We start from the raw sequence: 21,026 nt of genomic DNA, 5'->3' as shown, positions 1-21,026 counted from the left end.
CACGACTTACTGTTGCAAAAGATCCGATGACAAAATTTAAAAATTGTTATCGCCCAGACAGGGACTCGAACCCTGGACAGATAGGTTAAAAAGCCTAACGCTATACCAACTAAGCTATCTGGGCACAAGGTATTCTTTTCTTCAAAAGTTAGTTATGTTAAGAAATATATTGAAACATGTGAGAACACTCTTGGTCTGGTTCGACAGAGAAGGAGACAACATTTCCAAATTTTTACAGACTGGGTGTATTTTTCCACTATAGAGGCCTTCACTATATGTAATTCGAAACGCTAAAGTTCAGCTAGCTTCCAAAATTGAGGTAAAAATTGTGTTTGGCGAGATTAACAAGTTACAATTATATCCAGTTACGGACAAATAAAGCTAAAAGTCTCAGATTTGCTGTACTAGCCAAGTTTTAGTAACATTTTCTTCACTTTAGTACAAATATCAAAGAAATAGGTATATTTTATTTATAATTTGACAAAATGTACTAGTATTTAATTCACAAAGTTAGGTAAAAAACAGTATTTTTTTTAAAATATTGTTACTGCCTTCAAATTTTATGTTATTTAGCCACTAACAACTGGTTTACACTGCTTGGCATCCTTTAAATAGGAAAAGAAGGAATTATTTGTTTAGTATTTTTACTACTTTATATTTATTTAAGAAAACAATTCTACACTTTAACTTAATTTTAACAAATTGTTACTAATTTATATATCAAAGTTATGTTATTTAGAGTGCATAAAGGCGTATAAAGTTAATATTTGTACTTATCAGTTCAACTAACAATTATATTTTACACACAAAAGATACAGTTAAATTACTTGAATCAGAGAATAATATTTTACAGTAATTGATTCTTTCAGCACCAGTCAGTACTTTTATGCATCAGAAAGTTTTCTTAATTTTCTATTACGCATGATATTTTGGGCTATTCTTAAAATGTATTTCTAGGGCAAACTGGTTTAATTTTCTGCTTATAATGCAAAGTTGACAGTTTTCGCACAATGCATTGTACATTTGTTATATTCTCTACGTACAATCCAAATATTATGCTTATTTAATGTATAACTAACTAACTCTCTAGCCTTCTTAAACCCGAAGGTTCATGGCTGCAGCAACACATGCCTTTCATCTGTCCCTGTCCTGAGCAAGATCTATATACTCCTTTCCTTCTCTACCAATTTCCTTTTGGTCCATCTCTACATTATCCCTCCATCTTTGTTTTGGTCTTTCTATTGGTTTTTTACCATCAGGCTTCCCAACAAGAATTCTGTATACTCTTCTTTCCTCTCCCATTTGTACCACAGGATCTACACACCTAAGTCTTTTTGATTTAATCATTCTAAAAATATCTGGACATGAATACAAATTACGTACTTCTAAATTATGTAACCTTCTCCACTCATCTGTCTTCTTATCTGTTTTAGGCCCAAATATTTTCCTAAGGATTTTATTTTCAAATACTCTCAATTTATGTTGTTTTTTTTTTCAATGTAAGGGACCAGGTTTATATACTGTATTTAACTTTTATTTTTTGTAATTAACAAAAATTAAAAGCTTATACTGTAGTTATTATACCTTTTTCTATCAGCTTATTTTGAAATTGATATTATTAGGTATAGTCTTTGATTTATAACTATATTGCTTTTTTTTATCAATTTATCTAAGAGTACACGCAGACAAACACATGTGTACACACTTTTATGTAAATAGATATGCCTTTTTTCAATATTTTAGTATGAAGATTGCACTTCAGTTATTTAAGCAAGGGTAGGAAAGGTAGGATTTCTGAGAATTTGTTGCAGGATTTTGTTGTCCAAGTATAGATGAGAACTGAGCTGGAAGACTGTTTTGAACCTTTTCATGAGGTTTGCATGTGAACTGTATGCAAATTGAGCACTATTGACTGTGCATGCTTCTAAGTTTTGCTGTAATTTCACATCAACTCTGTGAGACTGTAGACAGTTTTCCCATTTCAAGTAGTTTTTATTGATTGTATTTGTATATGTTTTGGGGACTTAGCAGTTTTATGTTATGAGTCAGTTTGTTGTAGAATATTTTTACATGATTGTTTTGAGATATTGAGTGTCTGCTGTTTTACTTGTAATTATTTTCCTTCTTGTGTTGTGTATTTGACTATATTTTGTCAAAGTTCGTAGTATTTAGAATAATTGTTATTGACTTGTAGATGTAGGGAGTAATAATCCTTTGCAAGATGCCCTATACTTTAGTCTGAACATTATTCTTAGTGTTCACTTTTGAAGCCTTAGTATTCTGGTAGTATTATTAATGTAGAGGTAAATTAGGCTGAAATGTAGGCATTTTTCTGATAAATTATACTCACTTAGTTGTTTCAGCAGGTAGAAGTTGCATGATGGTTTACTGCTGATGATGTTAATTTGCTCTTCTTATGTACTACGTATGATGTAGCTTACTTGAGTAATTGGAATTTTCTACTGAAAAAAGGATTGCTTGTCTATTTTATTCTTATGTTGTTGAGTTTGTCCATAAGCAAGCCATGTTTTTACTCTTTCCTATGCCTTGGAAGAATCTAGATATATTGTGTTTGCAGTTTTATGTTTCTCTAAGGTTTCAGCTATGTAGTTTTTTAAACTGTGCTATGTGTGTGACTATTGATTTCTCTTTCTGGATGCCATGTTGGTTTCTGTGTATTCCTCTTGCTGCTTGAATTTGACTTAGGTTGTTTGCTTTTTTCTTAAGATCTTTATTTGTTTATTTGTTCATTATTTTTTATTTTTTTGAATTTTATTTACTTTAATTTTACATTAACTAACATATTTTACTTTAACAACAAAATAATTTACTCTAGTATAAAAACTTCTTCTGACAAAAAATGTACTATTATAACTTTTAATTTTAGAAAATTGTATTTTTAAAACTTTAACTTTGAAAAATTGATTTTTAATTGCTTTAATTTTACATTAACAAATTTTACATTAACAACAAAAGAATTTGCTCTAGTATAAAAACTTCTACTAACAAAAATATACTATTATAACTTATAATTTTAGAAAATTGTATTTTTAAAACTTTAACTTTGAAAAATTGATTTTTAAAACATTTTGACGACTTTAACAATGTACTTTGAATTTTTTTATGTAAAAGAATATTAAAAAAATTAAAAAATAATGAACAAATAAACAAATAAAGATCTTAAGAAAAAAGCAAACAACCTAAGTCAAATTCAAGCAGCAAGAGGAATACACAGAAACCAACATGGCATCCAGAAAGAGAAATCAATAGTCACACACATAGCACAGTTTAAAAAACTACATAGCTGAAACCTTAGAGAAACATAAAACTGCAAACACAATATATCTAGATTCTTCCAAGGCATAGGAAAGAGTAAAAACATGGCTTGCTTATGGACAAACTCAACAACATAAGAATAAAATAGACAAGCAATCCTTTTTTCAGTAGAAAATTCCAATTACTCAAGTAAGCTACATCATACGTAGTACATAAGAAGAGCAAATTAACATCATCAGCAGTAAACCATCATGCAACTTCTACCTGCTGAAACAACTAAGTGAGTATAATTTATCAGAAAAATGCCTACATTTCAGCCTAATTTACCTCTACATTAATAATACTACCAGAATACTAAGGCTTCAAAAGTGAACACTAAGAATAATGTTCAGACTAAAGTATAGGGCATCTTGCAAAGGATTATTACTCCCTACATCTACAAGTCAATAACAATTATTCTAAATACTACGAACTTTGACAAAATATAGTCAAATACACAACACAAGAAGGAAAATAATTACAAGTAAAACAGCAGACACTCAATATCTCAAAACAATCATGTAAAAATATTCTACAACAAACTGACTCATAACATAAAACTGCTAAGTCCCCAAAACATATACAAATACAATCAATAAAAACTACTTGAAATGGGAAAACTGTCTACAGTCTCACAGAGTTGATGTGAAATTACAGCAAAACTTAGAAGCATGCACAGTCAATAGTGCTCAATTTGCATACAGTTCACATGCAAACCTCATGAAAAGGTTCAAAACAGTCTTCCAGCTCAGTTCTCATCTATACTTGGACAACAAAATCCTGCAACAAATTCTCAGAAATCCTACCTTTCCTACCCTTGCTTAAATAACTGAAGTGCAATCTTCATACTAAAATATTGAAAAAAGGCATATCTATTTACATAAAAGTGTGTACACATGTGTTTGTCTGCGTGTACTCTTAGATAAATTGATAAAAAAAAGCAATATAGTTATAAATCAAAGACTATACCTAATAATATCAATTTCAAAATAAGCTGATAGAAAAAGGTATAATAACTACAGTATAAGCTTTTAATTTTTGTTAATTACAAAAAATAAAAGTTAAATACAGTATATAAACCTGGTCCCTTACATTGAAAAAAAAAACAACATAAATTGAGAGTATTTGAAAATAAAATCCTTAGGAAAATATTTGGGCCTAAAACAGATAAGAAGACAGATGAGTGGAGAAGGTTACATAATTTAGAAGTACGTAATTTGTATTCATGTCCAGATATTTTTAGAATGATTAAATCAAAAAGACTTAGGTGTGTAGATCCTGTGGTACAAATGGGAGAGGAAAGAAGAGTATACAGAATTCTTGTTGGGAAGCCTGATGGTAAAAAACCAATAGAAAGACCAAAACAAAGATGGAGGGATAATGTAGAGATGGACCAAAAGGAAATTGGTAGAGAAGGAAAGGAGTATATAGATCTTGCTCAGGACAGGGACAGATGAAAGGCATGTGTTGCTGCAGCCATGAACCTTCGGGTTTAAGAAGGCTAGAGAGTTAGTTAGTTATACATTAAATAAGCATAATATTTGGATTGTACGTAGAGAATATAACAAATGTACAATGCATTGTGCGAAAACTGTCAACTTTGCATTATAAGCAGAAAATTAAACCAGTTTGCCCTAGAAATACATTTTAAGAATAGCCCAAAATATCATGCGTAATAGAAAATTAAGAAAACTTTCTGATGCATAAAAGTACTGACTGGTGCTGAAAGAATCAATTACTGTAAAATATTATTCTCTGATTCAAGTAATTTAACTGTATCTTTTGTGTGTAAAATATAATTGTTAGTTGAACTGATAAGTACAAATATTAACTTTATACGCCTTTATGCACTCTAAATAACATAACTTTGATATATAAATTAGTAACAATTTGTTAAAATTAAGTTAAAGTGTAGAATTGTTTTCTTAAATAAATATAAAGTAGTAAAAATACTAAACAAATAATTCCTTCTTTTCCTATTTAAAGGATGCCAAGCAGTGTAAACCAGTTGTTAGTGGCTAAATAACATAAAATTTGAAGGCAGTAACAATATTTTAAAAAAAATACTGTTTTTTACCTAACTTTGTGAATTAAATACTAGTACATTTTGTCAAATTATAAATAAAATATACCTATTTCTTTGATATTTGTACTAAAGTGAAGAAAATGTTACTAAAACTTGGCTAGTACAGCAAATCTGAGACTTTTAGCTTTATTTGTCCGTAACTGGATATAATTGTAACTTGTTAATCTCGCCAAACACAATTTTTACCTCAATTTTGGAAGCTAGCTGAACTTTAGCGTTTCGAATTACATATAGTGAAGGCCTCTATAGTGGAAAAATACACCCAGTCTGTAAAAATTTGGAAATGTTGTCTCCTTCTCTGTCGAACCAGACCAAGAGTGTTCTCACATGTTTCAATATATTTCTTAACATAACTAACTTTTGAAGAAAAGAATACCTTGTGCCCAGATAGCTTAGTTGGTATAGCGTTAGGCTTTTTAACCTATCTGTCCAGGGTTCGAGTCCCTGTCTGGGCGATAACAATTTTTAAATTTTGTCATCGGATCTTTTGCAACAGTAAGTCGTGAGTAAGCTTTTAAGTTTCTCAAATATCAGCATCTTTAGCTAACAGTACAGCATAACCAGTATTATTATGATAGAAAAGTTCTGGTGGTAGAACCTACACCTACTGTAATATCTCTGTGGTATTAACTTACATGCAGCTCATAACTTTTGGGACTGTTTGTCCTCCGTTACATTTCCTCGCCATTTACCCTTAGCGTCGCGATTAGCCTCAGAAGCAAAAAAAGCGAAATCTTATATTTGTTCTTTTTATATCTCTGAAACCACCTATACTATAGAACTACATTTAATGAATTTTGCAGTCTTTCTGTTTGATCTGTTAAATAATCCAGTCAATAAAAATATACTTGCATAGAAAAATCTGTTTTTCAGATACTTTAATCGGGTAATCTGCTTTTGCGTACTTCCTCAGAAATATAGTTCTTGCCACATTTATATAAATCGAAGTGTAGTTAGAGTTGACCTGTGTGCTTCTGGTACAAATAGTTACTTGAAAAAGCAAATATTGGGTGTATAAAAAGTAGCATTCTTGTGAAACAGTAAAAATCAACCTCATTTCTTCATAGCATTAGTTGCAACTGCTTCTTGCAGATTAATAAAGCTCTGGCATGTGGTCCTACGTCACCTGTAATCCTTTGTAAGGTTCATGTTGTCCTATAAATTGTCGCTATACATACTAAGTCCCTAGTTACACCCTAAGCTTTTAGTTTCAATCAGAGAATTTCAGTGTTCAGATAGTGATTGTAGCCTCGTATAATAAACCAAATGGAAATAACCCAAGTGTTGATGCACCCAAAAAAATCCAGTAATACTTCCAAAATACCTTGAAAAAAGGTTATAAGGCTAAATTATTCTTCTAGCATAGAAACAACATTTAGCAAGTGAACCTATGGTCCATATAGTCAGTCGTGTGTGAACTTCGTCTTGTCCTGTGAATTGTCAATATATTGATAAATGGTTATATTTTTTTTAAAAAAAAGGAACAATGTTCGTAAGCGTCCAGTTATGGACCCTTCGGTAAAGGCATTTCAGTCTTTATAGACACACAATAATTTTCGTTACACTAAAAATTTGGCTTCGTATAAAAGCAAATAGTTGAAATGTTAAACATTTCGTGTACTTTATTCAGTAAGCCTTAGCTAGAAATACAATAAATGCGTTACAGACATAAAAATTAAGCAAGCTTTGATATTCTAGTGGCACATAATAAGTATAAAATATCCTTTAAAATACTCTGACAAATAGTTGTGGGTTGTCTGAGATCAAAATTTTCAAGCCCTCTCTCCTGCATAAATAGGCTCTAGAATTCACTAAGCCTCAAAATAATATTGGGTACATAAAATAAAAAGCAGATGGAGAGTGGTGCTGATCGCATCATCTCCAAACAGCAAAAACAAAAGTATATGGATGGAGCCCTACCTGATATATTTTGGAAACTTTACCTAGTATAAAAGTAACAAAATACTCAGCAAACTCTAAAATAAACAAACTTTCCTACGTAGCAGGCGTAACCGGACCTAAATAAATACATATAGAAATACAGAACCAAAAATAGCATAGTGGAAATCAGTAAACCCTAATAATAATAATAATAATAATAATAATAATAATAATATATTCTGTGGCTTACATTTTAGCTAAAAGTACTTTTTTTTAGTGTTTTTGAAAAAATTTAAATAAATACTAAACTCTAAGTTAAAAATTTGTAAATGTATACAAAACAAAATAAATAAAAATTAATACGTACCCTGCAAAAAATCAGTAAAAAAGTTGAAAACATCTCTTTGTGCATCCAAAATATAATAACAAATCCTTCCTGACTAGATTAAATTGTGTTATTTGAGTAATATTAAGCCTAAACTTGTAAAATAAACGGGTAAAACTTGACGAAACACACTTCATGTGTACAAAATATAATTCAAAACACATTTAAATTGTGTTATTTGAGTAAACTTGGAGAATAATCCTGTAAACTTTGAAAAATCTCTCTCTCTCTCTGTGTGTGTGTGTGTGTGTGTGTGTGTGGATGTGTGTGTGTGTGTGTGAGAGTGCGTGTGTGTCCAAAATGTAATAAAAGACACGATCAAATCGTGCTATTTGAGTAAATATTAGGCTAAACTTGAGAAATAAACAAATAAAAGTTGAGAACACACACTTTGTGTGCCGAAAATGTAACTAAAAGTCTTTCCTGAATAGTGTAAATAGTGTTATTTAGATGAAAAATAGGTACAAAATTGTAAATAATAAATTAAAAAGTTGTAAAAATGTCTTTGTGAGTCCAAAATTTAATAAAAAATGTTGCCTGAATAGTACAAATAGTGTTATTTTGGTAAAAAAATTAACATAAAATTGTAAAATAATAAGTTAAAAATTGAAAAAATGTCATTGTGAATCCAAAATTTAATAAAAAATGTTGCTTGAATAGTACAAATAGTGTTATTTTGGTAAAAATTAACATAAAGTTGTAAAATAATAACTTAAAAGTAGAAAAATGTCTTTGTGAGTGCAAAATTTAATAAAAAATGTTGCCTGAATAGTACAAATAGTGTTATTTTGGTAAAAAATTAACTTAAAGTTGTAAAATAATAAGTTAAAAGTTGAAAAAATGTCTTTGCGAGTCCAAAATTTAATAAAAAATGTTGCCTGATTAGTACAAATAGTGTTATTTTGGTAAAAAAATTAATATAAAATTGTAAAATAATAAGTTAAACGTAGAAAAAAATGTTTTTTGTGAGTGCAAAATTTAATAAAAAATGTTGCTTGAATAGTACAAATAGTGTTATTTTGGTAAAAATTAACTTAAAGTTGTAAAATAATAAGTTAAAAGTTGAAAAAATGTCTTTGTGAGTCCAAAATTTAATAAAAAATGTTACCTGAATAGTACAAATAGTGTTATTTTGGTAAAAAATTAACATAAAGTTGTAAAATAATAAGTTAAAAAGTTGTAAAAAATGTCTTTGCGAGTCCAAAATTTAATAAAAAATGTTGCCTGAATAGTACAAATAGTGTTATTTTGGTAAAAATTAACATAAAGTTGTAAAATAATAAGTTAAAAGTTGAAAAATGTTTTTTGTGAGTGCAAAATTTAATAAAAAATGTTGCTTGAATAGTACAAATAGTGTTATTTTGGTAAAAAATTAACATAAAATTGTAAAATAATAAGTTAAAAGTTGAAAAAATGTCTTTGCGAGTCCAAAATTTAATAAAAAATGTTGCCTGAATAGTACAAATAGTGTTATTTTGGTAAAAAAATTAACATAAAATTGTAAAATAATAAGTTAAAAATTAAGTTAAATAGCACACAGTAACATACATTTACTACCTAAATCAATAATCAAAGGGTCCTAGGTTCGTTACCCCGTGATAAAAGCAAATGGTGAAAACTGTAGGCCCCGTCCCTAATAGCTCTCCCTTCTTCATAGTACAGATAAAAAAAAACCTGCGCTAAAGCGTCCTGTGCCTTGGAGGCAAACCTGAGCGGAATATTAATTGGCGGCGGAAACCGCATAGCTTCAGAGATTTGACCCTTGCTGCTTATTTCCAGACATCCTTTGTTGTCTGGTTGAATCCCTCCCCTGCCCTACGGCATTGCATACCTTTCTCCTGTTCTTGCGTACTGGTTAACCTTGAAAAAACCGGTTCTGAAAATCTACCGACGCGTTCTCTGATTGGTCAATCGGGTTCCTTCTTTGTCCTGACGTTGTGACGTCATTTGACCTTGACCGCATATCTCCCAAATTCCTTTCTCGTCTACCCTCAGCGCGGAGCGCGGAGTTCACCGTCTTCTGTCTAGCGTGTTGCACCACCGTGTTTCATACAATAATAACATACATTATTACATAGTACTAATTAATAACATTACATATCGCGGGTTCAAATACCGGGACCGTCCCAAATCGTAATTGGACCTGTACCTACACCCATTAACACCGTTCATAGCGGTTCATAAACCATAAAAACTTATTTTCAATATTATAAACATTAATATTATCGATTTATACATTACATACTTTGCAGTAATGAATATAAAACCATATGCATACCGTTTAGTACCTCTAATTACTTTTTATATACATATTTTTCATAAAATAAATAAATATATATTCATAAAAAGTTATAAACATGCAAATACATAAATGTAAAGTACTCTAAGTACTTGCTAATGAATTCTAAGTACCTGCAAATTAATTAAAACCCGTGCAAATTAGTTCTAAGTACATACAAATGAATTGCGAATATTAAACGCCCGAGGGCACAAACAGCCACTGGCGTACATCAATACTACTACCGGTCCACGACGCCATCTCGACTGAACACCGATATCAGTGTCAATGGCAAAGGTTTGTTGTCCAGATGGCACCACTCCCGTTTTTTTGATTCCTTGCGTAACTTGCTATTTCCAGGGTTGCCAAATCGCCCATTTCACTTCCGCATCTGTTATATACAGGGACGTCGTTAGGGGGGGCCTGGGGGGGCTTTGGCCCTGGCAGTTGTAACTCTGGCCCCCGCAAACAAAATTTTGATCGATTAAAAATTATCCTAAATTAATACTACATATTATTTTCTGGTAAATTTGTAGCAGAGTTGGAAACACTGTTCCGAAGAAAAACTTCGGAAGCAAATGTAGGACAGCAAAATTCCACCCTTTCGTTGCTTACCAGTTTATAACCAAGGTCATAAAATCTGCCTGCTTAGAGGTTATTTCCTTTGCCCTAAGTTCCTGGAAACCAGAGATCCGACCCTTTTGTTGCAAATGACCCTTCCAATACAGATGGAATCAAAGACTCCACCGAGGCCGAGCGGTCAACAGTAAGGGGTCGAGCGACATATGGAGAGAGTTCTCCAGTACTGACATTGTTCTGAGATTTAAAATTGCTGTATGCTTCAGCTTCAGAGCTACAGATTAGCTTTGTGTTCTTGCTTGCGAGGAAGGTCTGCTATCGGGTTCCTACGGTCACTGTGTATTTGTTCGTGTGTGGGAAGAGTTCTAACGTTGTTGTGCATTTCCATTTTGAATGGATAAATTTATCAAAACTGGATATTTTAAAACTATCTCAAAACATGTGGAACATGACGACAATGAAGATGATGTTGATCCAAGTTCTGACGTTCCAAAGTTAGGCAAAACAAGTGAATGTACTAATGTGAAAATAATTACTGATCTTGGGGTAGATAATCCTAGGCAACCACTTTTGCAAAACTATCCAAATACTACGTTCGGAAAGCGAAAGCGATTATTTCAAAAATACTGGTTTGCATCTGCGCCGTGGCTAGAATATAGTGTGGAACTTGACGCATGCTTTTGTTTTCCATGCCGTAAATTTGGCACAGATTCAGGATATGCAGAATCAAGTTTCAGGAAAATAGGGATTCGCAACTGGAAGAAACCATGTGAAAAATTAAGGAAAACGGAGGAACGTCCTATCATCTAAAATGCATGGAACTGTGGGCGAATTACAAAGTGAGTACCAATCAGTTTTGTAAAACAATTATATGTGTGTGTGTGTGTGTGTGTGTTCGTAGTTTAACTTAAATAATGAAATATGTATATGTCTGTATATCGAGTGTTCAAATTGAAAAAATGCTGAGGAGAAAAGTCATATCAGCTTCCCTTTTCAAATTTTGAGATTTGTACCTAAAACATACGGACTGATGGTTCAAAGTAAATAACACAAATTTTCCAATTAATGTACAAGAGTTTAGTAATCACTGATCTCGTCTCAGTGGACTTTTAATTCATATCCGAATTATTTTTCTTAGAGAAAGGCAAATTAATCAGGAAATATTTTCTCATGAAATACATATTGTAATTTGCAAACCAACAACAGTATTAATTTTAATGTAAAATTCAGTACAGAAACTGACAATTTATATGCTGATATTAATGTAATATTTACTTGAAGTTGAAAGAAATGATTACGTCAAATTCTTAGCAATAGCAAAATATGATCGAGAATATTTAAGAGGAAAATTCTTTACCTGGTCAGGAGTTAAATTTAAAATTTCAATTTGAACACTGGATGTACTTTGATTTTCGTTTCCTGATTTTACATTACTTTACTGACACTTCTGGCTAATGTCAAAGATATGCAACGGTGATACAAGAAATTAATGCATGGACAGTAACAAAAAAAGCGCCTGCCTCTCCAGGCGAGGACATCGCGTAGCGGTAATGTCGTCACCATATAATTAAGAGGTCCTGGCCTGGGTTCGATATCTAGTGGATGCACATAGTGGTTTGAATCCAACTTTAAACTGTACGTCCAGTCCTGATTGGCCTATCTGTGCATGAAGAGGACTTAATACAAAAACTCACGGACTCGAACTTAGATCAATTTGGGACAAATTCGTAATTCAGTAGCTAACGTGCTCAGCCACTGGGGCGGCTAGAATTCAATAGGTTTTCATTTTGGCTATTTTACCTTTTTTCCTACCAATTAGGTTAATTTTTACAAGTCGATGTGGATGGATGAATGATGGACGGATGGAAAGGTGATGGGAGCATAGACAAACAGAATGAGTCACCAATGGCTGGTGGAGGTTTGAACATGGGATCTCTGATTCCGTAGTTCTTTACGCTTACCACTCCGCCACGAACACTGGAATAAATGAAATAAGTAATGCCATTGTTTAGAATGGATGTCGGGGAGGGTGGAAGACTATCTAATAACAATGTACACTAATGCATTGTTGGCATTGCCAGCAGATGTTAACGGTCTACCGATACCTCACACAACGGAGAAATAATCTTTACCTATATTTGCATTGTTTTAAAAAATATATATAGCACTGACGAACGAAGGAACAAAGCTAATCTCTATGGTCTAGAGCAGGAATTTCCAAACTTTTTCGTTTCGCCGCGCCATTAGTGTTTCAAGATTTTTCCACGGCGTCCAAATCAGAATGTAGGAATATCTAATACTTGCTTTGATTGATTGATTGATTGAATTGATGTTTTAAGTCAATTTCATGCACAATAAGGCTAATCGGAACTGGACCTACAGTTTAAAGTGGGGTCCGAACCACTATGTGCCTGCACCGGGTAACAAACCCGTGACCCCTTTATTACAAGGTGGCAACTCTAACACTACGCCACCGGGGAGGCCCTTTCTAACACTTGTAACGCTCTGTTAGTGTGTATAGGTTGCTTTCCTTAAGTTAAAAAATAAACATATATTTCAAATTCAGAAACATTTTTTATGTAAAATGTTCTAAATAAGAACATGTATTTGGAACAATCATATCAATGACTGAATTTTAGTGAAAATATTTGAACATCTCGCGGCAGCCCCGTACGCCTACCAGGGCGCCCCAGGGCGCCGCGATGCACACTTTGGGAACCACTGGTCTAGAGATTACAATTTCTGTAAAACTGAGTCCGAGGTTTGAATCCTGAAGGAGATATTATTTTCTTTCACTATTACAATAACTGATCCCATTGTCGTCATAATCAAAAATAGTTTAAAGTCCATTTTATGCTCAAATAGATTAATTGCAACTGGATTTATAATTTAAATTTGACTCCGACCCATTGTGCAATGTGTCTCCATCGGGACTTGAACCTGACACTCTTTGGTTACAAGGCAACGTGGTAAACCACACCGATGAGGTCCGCCGTGGTAAACGTGACGTTATAACAAATATGCAATATAAAGCAAAAACATGAATTTATTCTTGAGAATGTTAAAAAACAACAACAACAAGAAACAGAACATTTGAGTCGCCAATAATATTCTGCATATTACATATCATAATTGTGATGGCGATTTGTGAGTTTTCCTTCATTAATTGCCATTCATGATCGTCAACATTGCGATTAACTAAAAGTAACAGAAAATCGGCACAACATTTAAAAAAATATAATATACGTAGAATAAAAAAAATAGGTGTAAAACTTAAAAAAGAAAGGTAATAACAAGTTGATATTTACTACCTATTTTTTGTGCTTTTTGAAGTTGTCAAATTTTGTCATTTTTGGCGCAAATTTACCTGTCTATTTAGCATGCTTTGTGGCTATTATAAACCCGCTCCCTACTGATAACACGAACTCAAGACAGAAATAAACAAAGTGTGAAAACACCTACTTCAGTGTCTTTGTGCATGATACTTGCACAAACCATCAACGTCGTTTTGCGAGAATGCAGGGTGCAAGTTAAGAGGTGCACAATTTTCGAAATTGCCGCAAAAAAAAGTGGCACGCATCTATTTTTCCTACTACATCTCGAGGCACTGGTGTACACATGGGAGAGCTGATGCGGCTATAACTCTCCCGAAATTTATGTCTTTGAACAACTTTCAAAAGGAAGCTTAAAAGTGGTTAATTATGAAATATGTTATACTGTCTCTCCCCCTCCCCTCTGAAAAAAAACCTGCACACGTTAGTGTCTAGAGGAGAGTTACAAATCCATCGCATAATTTAAAGTGCTGTTTGTGCTGGAATACTACTAAATGTGCTAGAATTTAAATTTGACAATAATTTCAATGTTAAAAGCGACATTATTATTATTATTATTATTATTAATGTTTTTATAACGTCCTATTATTGTTATAATTACGTCCCTGCTTAAATTCACAGCCAGAAATAAGATTGATTGATTGAGTTGTTTTAAGACCACTTTGTGCACAGTAAGGTTAATCAGGACTGAACCTACAGTTTCAAGTGGGATCCGAACCACTATGTGCCTCCACCGGGTATCGAACCCGGGACCCCTTAATTACAAGGGAACGACGGTACCACTGCGCCATCGGGAAGGCCCAGAAATTAGAATAAAATGCGATCTTCTTTCTTCGGGAAAGCAACATCTTGACAGGCGGCCCTAAGACCAGCACAAAGCTTGAATGGAGACAATACAACAAGCTTGTTCAACAAATGTTGGCGAGATGGTTGCAGACAACCAAAGGTGGCACTGCGTCCCAAATACTCTCTGAACTGCCCATCATAAAATGTTCCTGTGAGACCTATTTCTAATCTATGACTAGACCCCTTTGTGTCGAACCTGACAAATTGCAGGGAGCGGTCTTTCTTGCTTTAAGGGATTAAGGGAAGAACATGGCATTCAAATGGCAGGGAAGACTTATCCCTGGGTTGAGTTATTGTACCCCTGCTGTTTCAGTGCACCGTTTCTGTAAGGCAATACGCAAATACGGTTAAATTTTCCCTTCCCCAGTAAACCTTTGTTTTCGATTCATTCTGCTAGATTTTGCTTCTATCCAGGGTGCCAAGTACCAGAACAGTCCAATGACCTCGCTGCCTTCGAGCAAGCAATAACTTTAGTGAGGAGGTAGGAGGGCTTGGGGAGGGAGGAGGGGCAGATGCAAGAGGACGAAGAAAATGTAGCAGATTACTTACATGATGACTCGTGAAAGTATTTGTTATTGGCTGTTTGAAAGAATGAAAGGTATGAAATTAGTAATATTTTTCTTGTTCGCTTCGCTTTCAATATAAGCGTTTCTCATAAGTAACAAGTTATAATTGTTACCCCAAAAAACTGTGTATATGTGTGCGTGTGCGTGTATGTAATATGATTTGTTAATGATGACGTACTGGATACCAAATAATGAAAAAAGTAAAGTGATGTGCTCCCCTGTGCTTTTCGCTATGCCATGAAAGCATATAGGGGTGTGTAGTTAGGGCTCCATACTTTCTTGGAGGCCGAAGGTGGAGGTGATGTGATCAATCAGCACCACATCCCTGGCCTCGTTTACCTGCCAGAGTTTCCTCCATGTACCCACTTTATACGTACGACATTGGGTGGGCACCGGAGCCGCTCGAACAGGTGAAAAAAAATCCCGGTATCCTCCAGAATGAATAGGAAAGATCCTACACAGAATAATTTATCAGTTTAGCACTTCCACAGGGGACATAGTTTCGATAAAAAAGAAGAGGTTGTCATTGAGACAAGCAGAAAGTAAAATACATTAAGGAAAACTGTAAAGTAATAGTTTAATAGTAATTACATAAATTGATTTGCTTCCTGAAAATTGTTGAACTCTAATTTTTATTTGACCTCCAGTATTCACATATACGTATATTATATACACTTCTTAGTAGTTTAATATACCAATGCACTATATATGTAGCAATATTATAATGTAATATAATATTTTATATATATATATATATGTGTGTGTGTGTGTGTATGTGTGTGTGTGTACATTACACACACAGAGTTATTTACCTTTACTGTCTGGAAATATTTACATAGGAACAAATTTCAGATTTGGCCCCCCCGAACTGATCAACCTAGCTACGTCCCTGGTTATATACTTACACACACACATAATTAGAGCCGAACTCTGTGGCAGAGTGGCTATCAGAACGCGCTACGACGCCAGGGGTCCCGGGTTCGAATCCCGGCCTGGGCGGCATGAATGTCCATTGTGAGTATTCCTTCATCAATTTCATCATATCAGCACACATCCTCATCATCGCGATTAGCCAAAAGTGGCAGAAAATCGAAGTAAAATAATCAAAATTAATCAATCAATCAATAAAAATATATTAGCAACATGTAAAGCGCGTCAAACCGTTTTTCTTATTATGCTTTTCTGTTTCACTCTTTGTTTCGAAGCTACAAAACCTTAGAAAAAAGCAGAATTATTCACTTGAATGTGTATAAGCTGCGCGACCCTCCCCCCAGCCCCCACCCCACACACACACACACACACACACACACACACACACACAGAGAGAGGTACCATGCATATTGAAATAATCAGGTATATACGTATTTCCTTGATATATCTCTAAGTTTTATCATGAACTAATAATTAGTTTGGGTCAGGTTTTCAAATATGATACAGTCTGGTATACGAAAGTCTCGAATGATATCGAGAGTCTCGATTTTGCAGAGGTTTATGTCGTTCTTGGTCTCGAACAATCTGTTCTCTCGAGTTTCGAGACGAAGTCGGAAATCAAGATTTTCGGCTCATTCGAGTATTTTAAGTAAGAAAACACAGCTTTTTTTATTATTTTTTTTAAAAAGGTAGCACTTTTACAAAGCTGGAGGTCATGGCGATTACTGAAATTGCATTCTTGCTTGCCTGAATGTCATATTTTATCTACAAATATAAATAAAAAGATAAGGCGAATTTAGCTATACAATCGATTGCTTTTCATATGTGTAATTATAATTATTGTATGTTGTAGGTGTCGAGGTGAAGTACATCTGACAGTCATAGGAGCGCGGCACGTTGTTTCTTCCGTTGAATAGGTCAGTCGAAACATGCGTAGCAACTGAAAAATTATACAAATGTGGAGGTGCGTAGTGTCATGCCACTGTGTTTTGGGACCGTCTTGGTGTTATTCATGTGAAGTTCCTGCCACATTGTACAACAATTACAGCCGAGAGGTACTGCCAAACTATGGACAGACTTAAAACCGCCATACGCCAAAAACGCAGAGGAGCGCTAGGAGAGGGTGTGGTGTTCTTGCACGACAATGCGAGACCGCATACAGCCGAACGCAGCCGTGCACATATCGGTGGTTTCAAATGGGAGGTTCTCGAACACCCTCTGTACAGTCCCGATCTCGCCCCCTTGGACTACCATCTCTTTGGACCCCTGAAGAAACACATCCGTGGAAAACGTTTTGACACAATTCAAGCAGTGCAAGATGCTACCGTTAACTGGCTCAACAGTTTGGAGTAAGGACTTTTGCGACCGGAATGTACGATTTCGTCTCCCGCTGGAATAAATGTTTGGACCACAGTGGTGACTTCGTGGAATTGTAGTGTGATACCATGTGCATAACATACTGCAGTCTCATATTTGTACTTTGATTTAATTTGCATTCTTTTACTTCGCTTTTTGTGCCACTTTTGGCTAATTTGCGAAGATGAGGATGAGTGATGTATGACGAAATTGATGAATGGATACTCACAAACATCCATGCCCGGGTCAGGATTCGAACCCGGGACCCCTGGCGGCGTAGCGCGATGTGCTGACCACTCCGCTAATTCGCGTTTCGGAATAAATTCAATGTTCATCTAACTTTTTGATTCTCCTTTTGTAATTCATCAGTCGCGAATAAAAAAGCCTGGTGTAATTAATAACCAGTGTTATTTTCTGGCTGCACGTACCGGCAACTTTATATATGTGAAAATAAAAATTATAATAGTTTAAAGAAAGGAGAGTGAGTGTGTGGGGGAAGGGTGTTAAAACATTAATGTACTATCATTTATAAACATTCCACAATATTTTGAGTAGGTTTTTTTTTATGAACACAATGAAAATAATAAACCAACTTGAAGAGTACCGGAACGTTAATATCCGGAAAAAAAGCACTGGTAATGACCAAATATACTAATAAATGACGAAAACTGTACAAGTGTGCGCACTAGGAGAACAATCACATAATTCTAAATTCTATTTTATAACAGGCCCTGTTCCGTTGTGTCTGTCTCTTCATCAATTTCATATGATCACCATTCATCCTCATCGTTGTGATTTACCCCAACCGGCGTATAAGGGCACATTGCGTCCCTTTCTTTCTCTCTCTTTTTGGAAAGGACAACAGAACCTCTAAATTCTTTCATTCTAATTTTCCCCTTGTAATCCCTCAGACAGTTTGACAGAAAAAAGATTCTGCGTTCAAATCTCTTTTCGTAGCTAAACACAAAACGTTTGTTTGTCGACATCTAAAAGTATTCAAACCACAGTGAACCTTAATATTGCATTTACCTCATTTGATCTGTGCATTCGCAATATTTAGAAGGAAGTAAAAAAATATTTTAAATCAGTGCAAAATAATGGAATGACGTCTAGAACTTTATGTGTTCGAAAATTGTACACTTCAAACAAAAAACTGTTAAACACTATGTTGAAAATTGCCACACACACACACATATATATATATATATATATATATATATATATATATATATATATATATATATATATATATATATCAATTAAAAACTTCAAAATCATCACTTTGTGAATATTGTTTTTTTTTTACATTGTCAGGACAAGGTAATGGAAGTTTGAAGACGAATTGAAAACTGTGTGGCCTGTTCTAAAATGGTATTTTAAATGGAGTTTGAACTTTGTATCCCAGCCAAAAACGTTCCTACGCCACTGTTTATGGGTGCTTCTCTAAGAGTGCCTCTTCATCAATTTCTCCCAATCTTCTTTCATCCTAATCGCCCCTATTAACTAAAAGTGCCAGAAATGCTACAAAAAATAATACAAATTTTCTCGTCAATTTTATCTTAATTTTTGTTCTTACGGGCAGCATTTATCCTCGCCTGAAGAACGCTACTTTTGTTGCGACCCAATCATGAATTTGTGAAGCCAAATTTACTGCTAATGCTAGTCGTCTCCCATATTTGTCGCAAAATACAGTTACGCTCTTGTACGCGTAGTGAAGTGGCCCCAGCAAAATTGTGTGCACTTTTTATTACTTGGTCTATGTGGATATCACAAATTTGTGAATACGAAAAAGTAAACAGATACTTGACTATATGTGCATTTCGCCATGATTTTCATGGTTGAATCGTTGTATTGAAAGTATATCATCGTTGATATTCTCTACTTCAACATGTCGGTATTCAAGTCTCGTTCAGCGAAAATACATTATTTCAGTTTGTTCTCTCAATAACTTCATGTAAACATCATGCATGCATCCTCATCGTCGCGATTAACCCAATGAGTAAAATGCAGCATCAACAAATATATCTGTGCATTGTGTGTAGAGCTCATATTGTTCTTACTTATGAGATTTTTTTATCTTGAAACGTTAATTAGTAATCTGTCTACAACACATCTCCGCAACATTCGTACGAAATTCCATCGATATATTCCCTTCTCCAAAGAACCATTTTAACTATGAAAATTTTATTTTAAACTACAAAAAGCTAAATTCTGCAGCGCAAGAGCTATTCAAGGCCCAAGATGGCTCCTGTCTTTTAATTGGGTGATGTCTCCGTCAGAGCATCGAATCCCATTGCCGCTGTTTTCTGTATTTCTACACCGCTTCTATTAATTTCAAGTACCTCGCGACGATAGATCAACATCGAAATTGTTGGTAGTCTCTTTTAGGGATCCAACCCAGGACAGTGGGCATCAAAGGCAAGAGCGCTATCCATTATATTAACGTTTACATCCTAAATATTTTCTTTCCTTCTCCAAGTTCAGCAATTTAGGGTAAGTGCATAACACTTCAAAAACAGAGTACATTGCAAAATGTTTTTTCGGAACCTTGTTACCAAGAACATTACTGTAGCAAACATAATGATTTCTTATTCATCAAAAGGCCTCCCTGATAGTGTAGTGGTAACGTCGTCGCCTTGAATCAAGGGGTCCCGGGTCCGATAACCCGTGGAGGCACATGTCACAGTGGTTCGGATCCCACCTTGAGCTTAGGTCCATTCATGACTAGCCTTTCTGTGCATAAAGTGGACTTAAAACAACTATCCAATCAATTCAATTCAATTCCACCTTTACCCTCTTTTCATACATATAGATATCAGTTAATAAATGACATAAAGAGGAAAAAAAGAAAGTTCTGAAAACTCACAGTAACTAAAAAGGCTATTAATAAAAAAAAACTTACCGTGCAAATCGTCAATTGTTCTCCGAAAAGGAAAATCTTTGATGGCTTTATATCGTACGTTCTCTGTCTCTAGTGCCTTAGTAAAGAATGCATGTCACAGCTTTAATGGAAGTCCCTCAGCGCAACAGGTAGGTTTCAGGACCTCGACGGCAAAGACACGGCATCGCTTTTCCCTCGCATGTTGGCGCGTGTTGTACCTCTTCCGTGCAAACTTTTTTCCCGATTGCCGATCCGGAGGTGGCGCGCCCCCCACTATTTCTCCCGCGGTGGCGGGGGAGGCTTTGTGTTGCGCATGGGCCGCAGTCTTGAGTTCACTCCCACCCGCCTCCACCTTGCCCGGTCGCTCGAACACCTACGTGGCATTCGCGTCGGGACTTTTCCAGAAGTTTTTCCGAACGCAGTGAATGGTCTTAAAGCATTTTGGGATTCTAATAGGATAAACGAAGAGAAAAAGGGTGCTTATGCACTTATTATGTGTAAGTTGTTTTATAAGGTGACCATTTTGTTGAAATGAAGGGCCTCAGTGGCCGAGGGCGTAGGGGGGTAGACTCATAATCTCGCCTCCTATTC

At 34.6% G+C, this 21,026-nt stretch overlaps 1 protein-coding gene across 1 annotated transcript in view; it reads right to left on the bottom strand.

Annotated features, from left to right (window-relative positions):
- Positions 1-20,592, bottom strand: part of Ilp7 (Insulin-like peptide 7) — a 62,187-nt gene extending 41,595 nt beyond the window's left edge. The window contains exon 1 of the mRNA XM_083127064.1: positions 20,457-20,592. The gene's annotated coding sequence lies outside the window, so the exon portion shown is untranslated. The remainder of the gene's footprint in view (positions 1-20,456) is intronic.
- Positions 20,593-21,026: the final 434 nt, after the last annotated feature.

Source organism: Lepisma saccharinum, chromosome 1, assembly GCF_977018435.1.
Source record: "Lepisma saccharinum chromosome 1, izLepSacc3.1, whole genome shotgun sequence".
Lineage (NCBI taxonomy): Eukaryota > Metazoa > Arthropoda > Insecta > Zygentoma > Lepismatidae > Lepisma > Lepisma saccharinum.
This window is presented reverse-complemented; position numbering and strand designations above follow the sequence as displayed.